Source organism: Phocoena phocoena, chromosome 3 (assembly GCF_963924675.1).
Source record: "Phocoena phocoena chromosome 3, mPhoPho1.1, whole genome shotgun sequence".
Lineage (NCBI taxonomy): Eukaryota > Metazoa > Chordata > Mammalia > Artiodactyla > Phocoenidae > Phocoena > Phocoena phocoena.
Genome location: NC_089221.1, coordinates 62,511,495 through 62,524,259, shown reverse-complemented (window position 1 = coordinate 62,524,259; position 12,765 = coordinate 62,511,495). Strand labels below are relative to the sequence as shown.

Sequence of the window (12,765 nt, the reverse complement as noted above, 5' to 3'; positions counted from 1 at the left end):
CCCTGCCCCTATTGTATCAAAAGGTATCGTTTTATCATTTAATGTAGCGAGCAACATGTGTGTCCTTAAAGATAATTCACTCTGAATACTAGTTAAGTTTTTGTGTATGGTCAAGTCCTAAAGGATTTAAGAAGAAACACTTCTGAGCGCTATCTGTCCATACTGATTCATCACTCAAATCTTAGATTTTTACGAGCAGGGTTCAAAAATACTCTTTCTGTTAGCATCTCTCTCGAAGATGCATAAACTATGAAGCACATCAATCCATAACATCAGCCACTCCATCTAATACAAATTTGAGAAAGGAAATAACAAGGCACACTAGGACAAATACTGATATTTATTTATTACATACCTACAAACTTGGGGGTATGAAAGATGAGGAGGAAAGATGTGACAGAAAAGTGAACTTGTAATTACACTGCATTGTGATTAGGTCTAAATTAGAAGCCTGACTAGAATGTCATCAAAGCAGGTTTGGAGGATGGGGGCAGTACACCCAAGTCAGCCCTTTTCCCAAACCTAAATACATAGGAACTGGTTAATTGTGGAGTTAACTGTGGAGTGAGGAAAAGTAGGAGTCAAGTACTTTCAAGTCAAGTTTAGATACTGGGAAGTTGTTTCACAAAGAGAATACAGAGGATACGTTGGTTTGGGGGGAGAGTAGACGCTAAGTTCTAAACATTCATCCATTGCACAAATGTTTATTGAATACCTACTCTAAGCCTGCCCCAGCAGACAGGTGAAAATGTGGTTTGGAGGTAGAGAGGAATGGGCGAGAGACGTGGACTTGGAAACCAATGGCACATAATGGTAGCTACAACTCTGACGTAATGAAACTGTCCACAGAGAGATAACACATAAAGTAGAAAGAGAAGAAAATCAAGTACCGAAGCCTGTTTAGACACCAATATTTAAGAAGTACCCATAACAACAAGAAATGATTACGAGAGGAATGAGTAAAACCAGGGACCTTTTCACAGATGCCAAGGGAAGAAAGCAGTTAAGGAATGAAGAGCTGTCGGGGAAAATAAGGGGTCAAAGTCCCAAGTTCTTCTGATACACAGTAGCGAAAGCAAATGCCATATTACTATGGATCAAAGTATTAAAGGGTCAGGGAGAGGGACTTCCCTGGTGGTCCAATGGTTAAGACTCCGCGCTCCCAATGCAGGGGTCCGGGGTTCAATCCCTGGTCAGAGAATTAGATCCCGCATGCCGCAACTAAAGATCCCACATGTTGCAACTAAAAGATCCTGCATGCCGCTACAAAGATCCTGCATGCTGCAACTAAAAGATCCCACATGCCACAACTAAAGATCTTGCGTGCCGCAACTAAGACCCAGTGCAACCAAGTAAATAATTTTTCTTTTTTAAAAAGGGTCAGGGAGAGGGACTTCCCTGGTGGCGCAGTGGTTAAGAATCCGCCTACCAATGCAGGGGACATGGGTTCAAGCCCTGGTCCAGGAAGATTCCACATGCCATGGAGCAGCTAAGCCCATGCGCCACAACTACTGCGCCTGCTGCGCTCTAGAGCCTGCGAACCACAACTACTGAGCCCGTGTGCCACAACTACTAAAGCCCGTGCGCCTAGAGCCTGTGCTCCACAACAAAGAGAAGCCACCGCAATGAGATGCCCACGCACTGCAACGAATAGTCCCCGCTCACTACAACTAGAGAAAGCCCACACGCAGCAATGAAGACCCAACACAGCCAAAAATAAATAAAGTGCAAATTTAAAAAAAAGAGAGAAAAAAAGGGTCAGGGAGAAAAAGAGAGCATTGACAAGTACATATACTGGTGAACTTTAAAATTCTTTTAGTACCACAGCACTACCATAAGTATATTTTTATTCCCTTTCCAAACCAAGTTTTTAAAATAAAAAATTAAAGATACAGATAAATTACTACACCTATGTTTAAGAAATTTATCTCACAATGAGTACATATGATTAGATCCTACAAATTAAGTGTATTATAGAAATCTAATAAACCTTCTTTACTTACCAGACCTAGCCACAGTGCAAAGTAATTACAGGTTAACTTGTCTGTCTCTCCCCCTTCCCCCAACCCCAATTTATGGGCATGTAATTAACAAACATCTGTTCTAATTTATTCCTTCTTTCAAATTTGTATTAAATTGAGTGGCTGATGTTATGTATTCATGAACTTCATGGTTTAATTACTTAAAATGTAATTCATAGCCCCACAGAGCAGAGAGGTAAAATAAAGGTAGGAATAATACATTTCTCAATAGTCTATATCTATATAAACCCAGAGAGCCACCTAGAGGGAAAAGACTGCATATGTATTCAGCGCACAATGCTCAAATACTGCATTAGATCCACGACATCCACGTGAAAGGGGTGATTCTTCATTTCAGTGTCCCAGCAAGATGACGGGCTACTTACAAGGATCAACATCTCAAAAAGCTTACCATTTCCCTGTTATGTTTCAGTGATATCTACTGATATCTATTGATAACACACTCCTTAAGAAATCAGGGAGATAGTTTTAAGGTAAAACAGTGTAATTAAAAAGCAAAAACTAAACAACTTAAATACTTGCTATCTCTTCTACTTATGAGAATTGCACTAACCTACATATTTAGTCCTAGGAGTACCACAGAAAGGACACTAGATCTGGTACCTAGTGATTCCACTACTTTCTGCAGGGCTGGACACCACTCAAAACCTCAAGTTTACTTCTCATACAACAAGAATATTTCTTGTCCTGTTTGTCTCTCAGAGTTTTCCTGAGGATCAAATGAGAATTATGTAAATGTGTTAGACTAATAAGAATTAAAATTAACTTTAAAATATCTGCAAAAGTGTCACAGCCAAGACACAACTCCAGAAAAGAATCCTGCTTCCTTAATGTATCTTCAAAAATATCTTAGTGTACAATGTGGTTGAATGACACACAAAATATTATGGAAATTATGGTACTTTATTTAAACAAAATAATCCAAATGTATTGTTTCCATTAATGCTTCCAGAACACCATAGCAAGAAATCATGATTTTGGATGGCAGAGTAGGAAGACCCTGAGCTCACCTCCTCCCACCCAAACTTACAGCTATTTACAGAGCAACTATTGATGAGAAAGACCTGAAGACTAGCAGAAAAGATCTACTAAAACTAAAGTTCTACAGAAGGAAGCACAATAAGACAGGTAGTAGGGGCAGAGATGCGGGACAGTCAAGGCCTAAACCGCTGGGTGGGCGATCCACAAACAGAAGGATAATTAGAATCACAGAGATTCTCCCTGAGAAGTGAGGTGTTCGAGCCCCACATGGGCTCCTCCACTGGGAAGGTGAGCCCCCAGAACGTCTGGCTTTGAAGACCAGCAAGGCTTGCTTCCAGGAGAGCCAGAGGGCTGTAGGAAACAGAGACTTCACTTTGAAAGGGCATGCAGGAAATGCCGCCTGCCCTGAGACACAGGGCAGAAGCAGTCATTTGAAAGGAGCCTGGGTCAGACCCGCTTGAACAGCCTCCTGCAGACCCAGGAGGCAACTGGAACTCACCCTGGGGACACAGATGCTGGCAGCAGCCAATCTGGGGAGCTCAGGCCACCACAAGGGCACTGGTGATAGAAAGTGCCATTTGGGAATCCTCCTTCTAATCAGGGCCGGGACCTGGTCCCACCCACCAACCTGTCAGCACCAGAACTGGGACACCTCAGGCAAAGCTACTAACAGGTGGACACAGTCTGACCCACCAGTAGACCAGCAGCCTTAGGATCCCCAGAGCCCCCAGCTAACCCAAGACCCAGCCCCACAAACCACTGGCCAACATCAATCCCCAGATCTCCAGGGCCAGGCAGCCAGAGACCCCAGAACCTGGGTCCACCCACCAGTGAGCCAGCACTAGCCCTGGGAGCCCCCTATGTCCCATCCCCATCCACAAACAGGCTGACCCTGCTTCTGCAACCAGAGACTGCAGGACCTGCCTATATTCACCGGTGGGCCAGCACCAGCCCCATGACTCAGCCTCATGCACCAGTGGGCAGTCACCAGCCCGGGGACCCCTTGGGCCCCAGTCACACCCAAAAGAAAGCCAACACCAGCTTCAAGACACCATGGACATGGCAGACAGTTATGTCAGGAACTGGCCCCACCCACCAGCAGGCCAACATGGGATCTGGGACACCTAGCATACAAACCAGCCAACATGAGACCCAGCTCCACCCAGCCGTGGGCCAAAACTAGCTCTGGGACCCCCTGGGGCTCTGTAACCAGCCACCTCGTGACACGGCCTGGCCCATCAGTGGCTGGCAGCCTCTACACAAGGCAGGGCATAGCAACCAACCAGACCAGGGGCTAGCCATGCCTACCAGATTGCCCACAGTAGTCAGCATACCACAACAAAAGGGCTCATGCAACCTACCTATGGGGCAATCCCAGAGCATATAGCTCTGGTGACCAGAGGGAAGTGCACTGCTGGGACACACAGGACATTTCCTACATAAGGCCACTTCTCCAAGATCAGGAAATATAACAAGCCTACCAAATACAGAAAAATGAAAACAGTGAATTAACCAAAACGAGGTGACAGAGGAATATGTTCCAAACAAAGGAACAAGATAAAACTCCAAAGGAAGAACTAAGTGAAGTGGAAGTAGGCAATCTACACAATAAAGAATTTAAGGTAATGACCATAAGGATGCTTAAAGAACTCAGGAGAAGAAATGGATGAACATAGTGAGAAGATTAACGAAGAGTTAGAAAATACAAAGAAGAATCAAACAGAGTTGAAGAATACAATAACTGAAATTAAAACCACACTAGAAGGAATCAACAGTAGGCTAGATGATACAGAAGAACAAACCAGAGAACAGGAAGAGAGAGCAGTGGAATCACTCAAACTGAACAGAAAAAAGAATTTTTAAAAAATAAGGACAGTTTAAGAGACCTCCAAAACAACATCAAGTGTACTAACATTCACTTTATAGAGGTCCCAGAAGAGAGAAAAAGGGACAGAGAACATATTTGAAGACCTAATAGCTGAAAACTTCCCTAACCTGGGAAAGGAAATAGACATCCAGGTCAAGGAAGTACAGAAAGCTCCAAACAGGATCAACCCAAAGAGGACCACATTAAGACACACTGTAATTAAAATAGCAAAAGTTAAAGATAAAGAGAGAATATTAAAAGCAGCAAGGGAAAAGAAACAAGTTACATACAAGGAAACTCCCTGGCTTTTCAGGAGAAACTCTGCAGGCCAGAGGGAGTGGCACAATATATTTAAAGTGATGAATGGAAAAAAAACCTACAACCAAGAAGACTACTCAGTTTGAAGGCAAGATCAAAAGTTTTACAGACATGCAAAAGCTAAGAGTTCAGCACCACAAAACCAGATTTATAAGAAATGTTAAAGAGACTTCTCAAAGCAGAAAAGGCTACTACTAGAAATATGAAAATTACAAAAGGAAAAATCTCATTGGCAAAGGCAAACAAACAGTAAAGGTAGTAAATTAACCACTTATAAAGCTAGTAGAAAGCTTAAAAGACAGAAGTAGAAAAATTTGGACTTCCCTGGTGGTGCAGTAGTTGGGACTCTGTGCTCCCAAGGCAGGGGGCCTGGGTTCGATCCCTAGTTGGGGAACTAGATCCCACATGCATGCCACAACTAAGGAGCCAGTGAGCCACAACTAAGGAGCTGGCAAGCTGCAACTGGGGAGCCTGCCTACTGAACTAAGGAGCCCACATGCCACAACTAAAAGGAGCCAGGCAGCCCGCAAGCCACAACTAGGGAGCCTGCCTGCCGCAACTAAGACCTGGTGCAACCAAATAAATAAATATTTAAAAAATAATAATAATAAAAGGTAGAAAAATTATCTATATCCACAATAAGTAGCTAAGGGATACTCAAAATAAGATGTAAAATATGATGTCAAAAACTGTAAATGTGGCAGGGTGGAGTAAAAATGCAGGGTTGTTAAAATGTGTTCAAACTTAAGAGATCAACAACTTAAAATAATCATACACACACACACACACACACACACACACACACAGAGACTGCTATATATAAACCTTATGGTAGCAACAAACCAGAAGTCTATAATTGATACACACACAAAAGAAAGGAATCCAAACATAACACTAAAGATAGTCATCAAATCACAAGGGAGAGAGAAAAAGAAAGAAAAAAGAACTACAAAAAATAACCCAAAAAACAATTAACAAAATGCCAATAAATACATAACCTAACAGTCATTACTTTAAATGTAAATGGACTAAATGCTCCAATCAAAAGACACAGAGTGGCTAAATGAATACAAAAACAAGATTCATATATATGCGCTCTACAAGAGACTCACTTTAGACCTGAAGTAACACACACGGACTGAAAGTGAGGGGATGGAAAAAGGTATTCCATGCAAACAGAAACAGAAAAGAAAGCTGGAGTAGCAATACCTATACCAGACAGAATAGACGTTAAAACAAACAGTAACAAGAGACAAAGAAGGCCATTAAATAATGATCAAGGGATCAATCCAGAAAAAGGTATAACAGTTGTAAATATATACGCACCCAACATAGGAGCACCTAAATATACAGACTACATACAGTAAGTCCCCTACATATGAACCTTCAAGTTGTGAACTTTCAAAGATTCGTTCCATCAACGTCAGGCGTGAGTGAAACTGCAGCTTACCTTCCATCTCCTATTGCTGACGATCCTTTAGCTCTACCATCTCCCACCCCTTCTCCCTCCTCTAGTGAGTAACTCTTCTTGCCTGTTCACTTAATGCCAACCTCTGTATGCCAGCTATTGTACTGTACTGCTGTACTTTCCAAGGTACTGTACTGTAAGATTAAAAATGTTTTCTTGGGCTTCCCTGCTGGTGCAGTGGTTGAGAGTCCAGCTGCCGATGCAGGGGACACGGGTTTGTGCCCTGGTCCGGGAAGATCCCACATGCCGCGGAGCGGCTAGGCCCATGAGCCATGGCCGCTAAGCCTGCACGTTCGGAGTCTGTGCTCCACAACGGGAGAGAGGCCACAACAGTAAGAGGCCCACGTACCGCAAAAAAAAAAAAAAAAAAAAAAAAAAGTTTTCTTTATTTTTTGCATTTGTTTTTTTATGTATTATTTGTGTGAAAAGTATTATAAACCTATTACAGTACAGTACTATATAGCTGATTGTGTCAGTTGGGTACCTAGGCTAACTTTGTTGCACTTACGAACAAACTGGACTTACAAACACGCTCTTGGAATGGAACTCGTTTGTATGTAGGGGAATTACTATACTAACACACATAAAAGGAGAAACTGACAGAAACCCAATAATACTAGCAAACTTTAACACCCTACTTATATCAATGGACAGATCATTCAGACAGAAAATCAATAAGGTAACACTGGCCTTAAATGACACAATAGACCAAATGAAGTTAATAGATAAATAGAGAGCATTTCATCCAAAAGTAGCAGAATCATGTTCTTTCCAAGTGCACTATGGAACATTCTCCACGATAGATCACATGGCAGGCCACAAAACAAATCACAGTAAACCTAAGAAAACTGGAATCATATCAAGCATCTTTTCTGACCACAATGCTGTAAGACTAGACATCAACTACAAGAAAATAAATGTAAGAAACACAAACACATGGAGACTAAACAATATGCTCACTAAACAAACAATGGGCCACTGAAGAAATCAAAGAGGAAATTTAAAAAATACTTGGAGAAAAAGGAAAACAAACACACAATGATCCAAAATCCATGGGAAGCAGCAAAAGCAGTTTCTAAGAGTGAAGTTTACAGTGATACAAGTCAACCTCAGGAAATGAAAAATCTCAAATAAACAACCTAACCTTACAACTAAAGTAACTGGAAAAAGAACAAACAAGACCCAAAGTTAACAGAAATCATAAAGAACAGAGTAGATATAAATGAAATAGAGACTAAAAAGTAGAAAAGTTCAATGAAACTAAGAGTTGGTTCTTTGAAAAGGTAAACAAAATTGATAAGCCATTAGCCAGACTCATCAAGAAAAAAAGAGAGAGCATCCAAATCAGTAAAATCAGAAATGAAAAAGAACTGATAACTGACACCACAGATATATAATGGATCATAATAGATTGCTATGAACAATTATATGCCAATAAAATGGACAGCCCAGAAGAAACAAATAAGTTCCTAGATATGTACAATATCCAAAGACTAAATCAGGAAGAAACAGAAATTAGGAACAGACCAACTACCAAGAATTAAATTAAATCAGTAATTTAAAAAAATCTCACAGCAAACAAAAGTCCAGGACCAGATGGCTGCACAGGTGAATTCTACCAACATTTAAAGAAGTTAACACCAACCCCTCTCAGCTATTCCAAAAAACTGCAGAGAAAAAATGTTTCTGAACTCATTCTATGAGGCCAGCATCACCCTGATACCAAAGCCAGACAAAGATATCACAAAAAAAGAAAATTACAGGCCAATATTACTGATGAACATAGATGCAAAAAACCTCAATGAAATATTAGCAAACCAAATCCAACAATACATTAAAAGAATCATACACAATCATAACGTAGGATTTATCCCAGGGGTGTAAGTATGGTTCAATATCTGCAAATGAATCAACGTGACCACATTAACAAATTTTAGAATAAAAATAATATGATCATCTCAATAGATGCAGGAAAAGCTTTTGATAAAATTCAACATCCATTTATAATAAAAACTCTACAAAGTGGGTACACAGGGAACATACCTCAAAGTAACAAAGGCCACAAATCACAAGCCCACAGTTAACATCATACTCAGTGTTGAAAAGCTGAAAGCATTTCTTCTAAGAACAGGAACAAGACAAAGATGCCCAGCCTCTCTACTTTTAGTCAACATAGTATTGCAAGCAATACACATAGCAATCAGACAAGAAAAAGAAATAAAAGGAATCCAAATTAGAAACAAGTAAAACTGTCACTGTTTGCAGATGACATGATGCTATGCATAGAAAATCATAAAGATGCCACCAAAAAACTAGTAGAACTCATCAATGAATTCAGTGAAGTTGCAGGATACAAAATTAATATACAAAAATCTATTGCGGGGCTTCCCTGATGGCGCGGTGGTTGAGGGTCCGCCTGCCGATGCAGGGGGCGGGGGTTCGTGCCCCGGTCCGGGAGGATCCCACGTGCCGCGGAGCAGCTGGGCCCGTGGGCCGTGGCCGCTGAGCCTGCGCGTCTGGAGCCTGTGCTCCGCAGTGGGAGAGGCCACAGCGGTGAGGGGCCCGCGTACCGCAAAAAAAAAAAAAAAAAAAAAATCTATTGCATTTCTATACACTTACAATGAACTATCAGAAAGAGAAATTAAGGAAACAGTCCCATTTACAACTGCATCAAGAAGAATAAAATATGTAGGAATATACCTACCTAAGGAGGTAAAACGTCTGTACTTGGAAAACTATAAGATGCTGATGAAAGAAACTGAAGACGACACAAACAGATAGAAACATATACTGTGTTCATGTATTGGAACAATTAATATTGCTAAAATGACCATACTACCCAAGGCAATCTTAATATTCAATCCAATCCCTATCAAAATACCAATAGCATTTTTCACAGAACTAGAACAAGTAATTTAAAATTTTGTATGAAAACACAAAAGACCCCAAATAGCCAAAACAATTTTGAGAAAGAAGAACAGAACTGGAAGAATCACAGTCCCCAACTTCAGACTATAATAAAAAGCTACAGTAATCAAAACACTATGGTACTAACACCAAAACAGACACATAGATCAACAGAACAGAATAGAGTCCAGAAATAAACCTGTGTACTTATGGTCAATTAATCTATGACAAAGGAGGCAAGAATATAGAATGGAGAAAAGACAGTCTCTTCAATAAGTGATGCTGGGAAAACTGGACGCCTACTAGTAAAAGAATGACATTAGAATATTCTTTAACACCATAAACAAAAATAAATGCAAAATGAATACCTAAATGTAAGATTGGAAACCACAAAACTCCTGAAAGAAAACATAGGCAGTACACTCTTTGACATCAGTCTTAGCAATATTTTTTGGATATGTCTCCTCAGGCAGGGGAAACAAAAGCAAAAATGAACAAATGGGACTACATCAAACTAAAAAGCTTTTGCACAGTGAAGGAAACCATCAACAAAACAAAAAGGCAGCCTACTGTATGGGAGAAGATATTCCAAACAATATTACCTGACAAGGAGTTAATATCCAAAATATACAAAGAACCCATACAACTCAACATCAAAAAAACAAACAACCTCATTTAAAAATGGGCAGACCTAAATAGACATTTTCCAAAGAAAACAAATGGGCAACAAGCACATGAATACATGCTCAGCATTACTCATCATCAGGGAAATGTAATTCAAAACCACAATGAGATGTCACCTCACACCTATCAGAATGGCTATTATCAAAAAGACAACAAATTACAAGTGTTGGCAAGGATGTGGAGAAAAGGAAACCCTTGTGCGCTGTTTGTGGGAATATAAATTGAAGCAGCCACTACCAAAGACAGTATGGAGATTCCTCAAAAAATTAAAAAGAGAACGGCCAAAAGAGCCAGCAAACCCACTCCTACGTATTTATCTGAAGAAAATGAAAACACTAATACGAAAAGATATATATTCATTGCAGTATTATTTACAATAGCCAAGATATGGAAGCAACCTAAGTGCACATCAATAGATGGAGAAAGAAGATGTGGCATACACACACCCACACACTCACACACACATATGCACACACAACGGAATTCTACTCAGCTATAAAAAAGAATGATATCTTGGGCTTCCCTGGTGGCGCAGTGGTTGAGAGTCCACCTGCCGATGCAGGGGACACGGGTTAGTGCCCAGGTCCGGGAGGATCCCACGTGCCACAGAGTGGCTGGGCCTGTGGGCCATGGCCACTGGGCCTGTGTGTCCAGAGCCTGTGCTCCGCGACGGGAGAGGCCACAACGGTGAGAGGCCCGCGTACGGCAAAAAAAAAAAAAAAGAATATCTTGCCATTTGTGACAACGTGGATGGACCTAAAGGGTATTATTCTAAGTGAAATACTGTATGATTCCACTCACATGTGGAATCTAAAAATTAAAACGATTGAACAAACATAGCTAAACAGGAACAAAATCATAGATACAAAGAACAAACAGGTGGTTGCTAGAGGGAAGGGGGTGGGGGGAGGAGAGTAATAGCTGAGGAGATTAAGATTAGAAATTTCTAGCTGCAAAATAAATGAGTCATAGGTATGACATGTACAGTGTGGGGAACATAGTCAATAATTATGTAATATCTTTGTAGGTGACAGTTGGTAACTAGACTTATTGTGGTGATCATTTTGAAATGTACAGAAATAGCAAATCACTATGTTGTATAACAGGAACTAACAGTGTTAGAGATCAATTATACTTCAAAAAGAAACATTCATAGACAAGGAGATCAGATTTGTGGTTATGAGAAACAGAGGGTGGAGGAAGGGGGAACTGGATGAAAGTAGGCACAAAAGCCACAAACTTCCAGTTTATAAGACATATAAGTACTAGGGATGCAATGTACAACATGATGAATATAAGTAACACTGCAGTATGTTATATACAAAAGTTCTTAAGAGAGTAAATCCTAAGACTTCTCATCACAAGGAAAAATTTTTTTTTTTTGCGGTACACGGGCCTGTCACTGTTGTGGCCTCTCCCGTTGCGGAGCACAGGCTCCGGACGCGCAGGCTCAGTGGCCATGGCTCACGGGCCCAGCCGCTCCGCGGCATGTGGGATCTTCCCGGACCGGGGCACGAACCCGCGTCCCCTGCATCGGCAGGCGCGCTCTCAACCACTACGCCACCAGGGAAGCCCTGGACTAGCATTTTAATAGGCAATGTGAATCATCTGACATTGATACCTAATCAGAAAAGACCTTAGTGTTGGACGATTCAGAGAGAGAAGCAGCATGCCTGTCTGTGATAGTACAGAAAGATATTACAGTAAAATTATCAGCATTCTGTCCTAGATCCAAAATAAATCAGAAATAAAAGGAGAGGGTAGGGTAGTGAACAACTACAATGCTTTCAAAGAAAGTGAAATTCACTTTTAATCTAAGAGGACTATCACTTTATATACAGTAGGATTGCTTCACAAAGCATTTACTGTAAAACACCAATTTAACTAATAAATGAGGCTTTTCATTATTGTGGACCATATACCCTAATTCTATACTCTCACACAAAATAAAAGATTATTTGCAAAACAGATATTTTGGTATAGACAAAGATTTTTTAGCACTTTAAAAACTTGTTTTTTAAAGAAGTGAAATAACTTTTTAAAAAAATTCTTCTGAAGTGCAAAAAAATCACTACTAACAATTATTTTATTAATGTGGACAAAGTCTATTAACAATTTTTTAAATTTCATAGAAAAATAACCATTCAAAACTAGGTCCCAAAGGAAATACAAATTATGTATTATCTATTTATCTCTAGCGTACTAAGTTATTCTAGCTCTTATATCAATTAAAGGATGGGGGAAATTTTGTATTCCCCTGATATATAATCTCCTATGACTCATTCATTTATTATTTGACCCATTTATAATACCTCTTCCTTAGCCCAAAACTATTATTTAATTCTTTCTAATAGCTTACTATAAAAAGATGGGCCTGTAAAAAAAATATTGTTTGGGAATAATCTAAAAGAAAATTTTAAAAATCTATCTGTGAAAGGTAAGGATTAAACTGTTCCGTTATCTATGAATAGGTACAAGAGACAGATATTCTTGCATTT

At 40.1% G+C, this 12,765-nt stretch overlaps 1 protein-coding gene across 3 annotated transcripts in view; it reads right to left on the bottom strand.

Annotated features, from left to right (window-relative positions):
- The window catches only part of SCAMP1 (secretory carrier membrane protein 1), a 130,368-nt gene that overhangs the window by 29,922 nt on the left and 87,681 nt on the right, over positions 1-12,765 (bottom strand). The window lies entirely within an intron of this gene.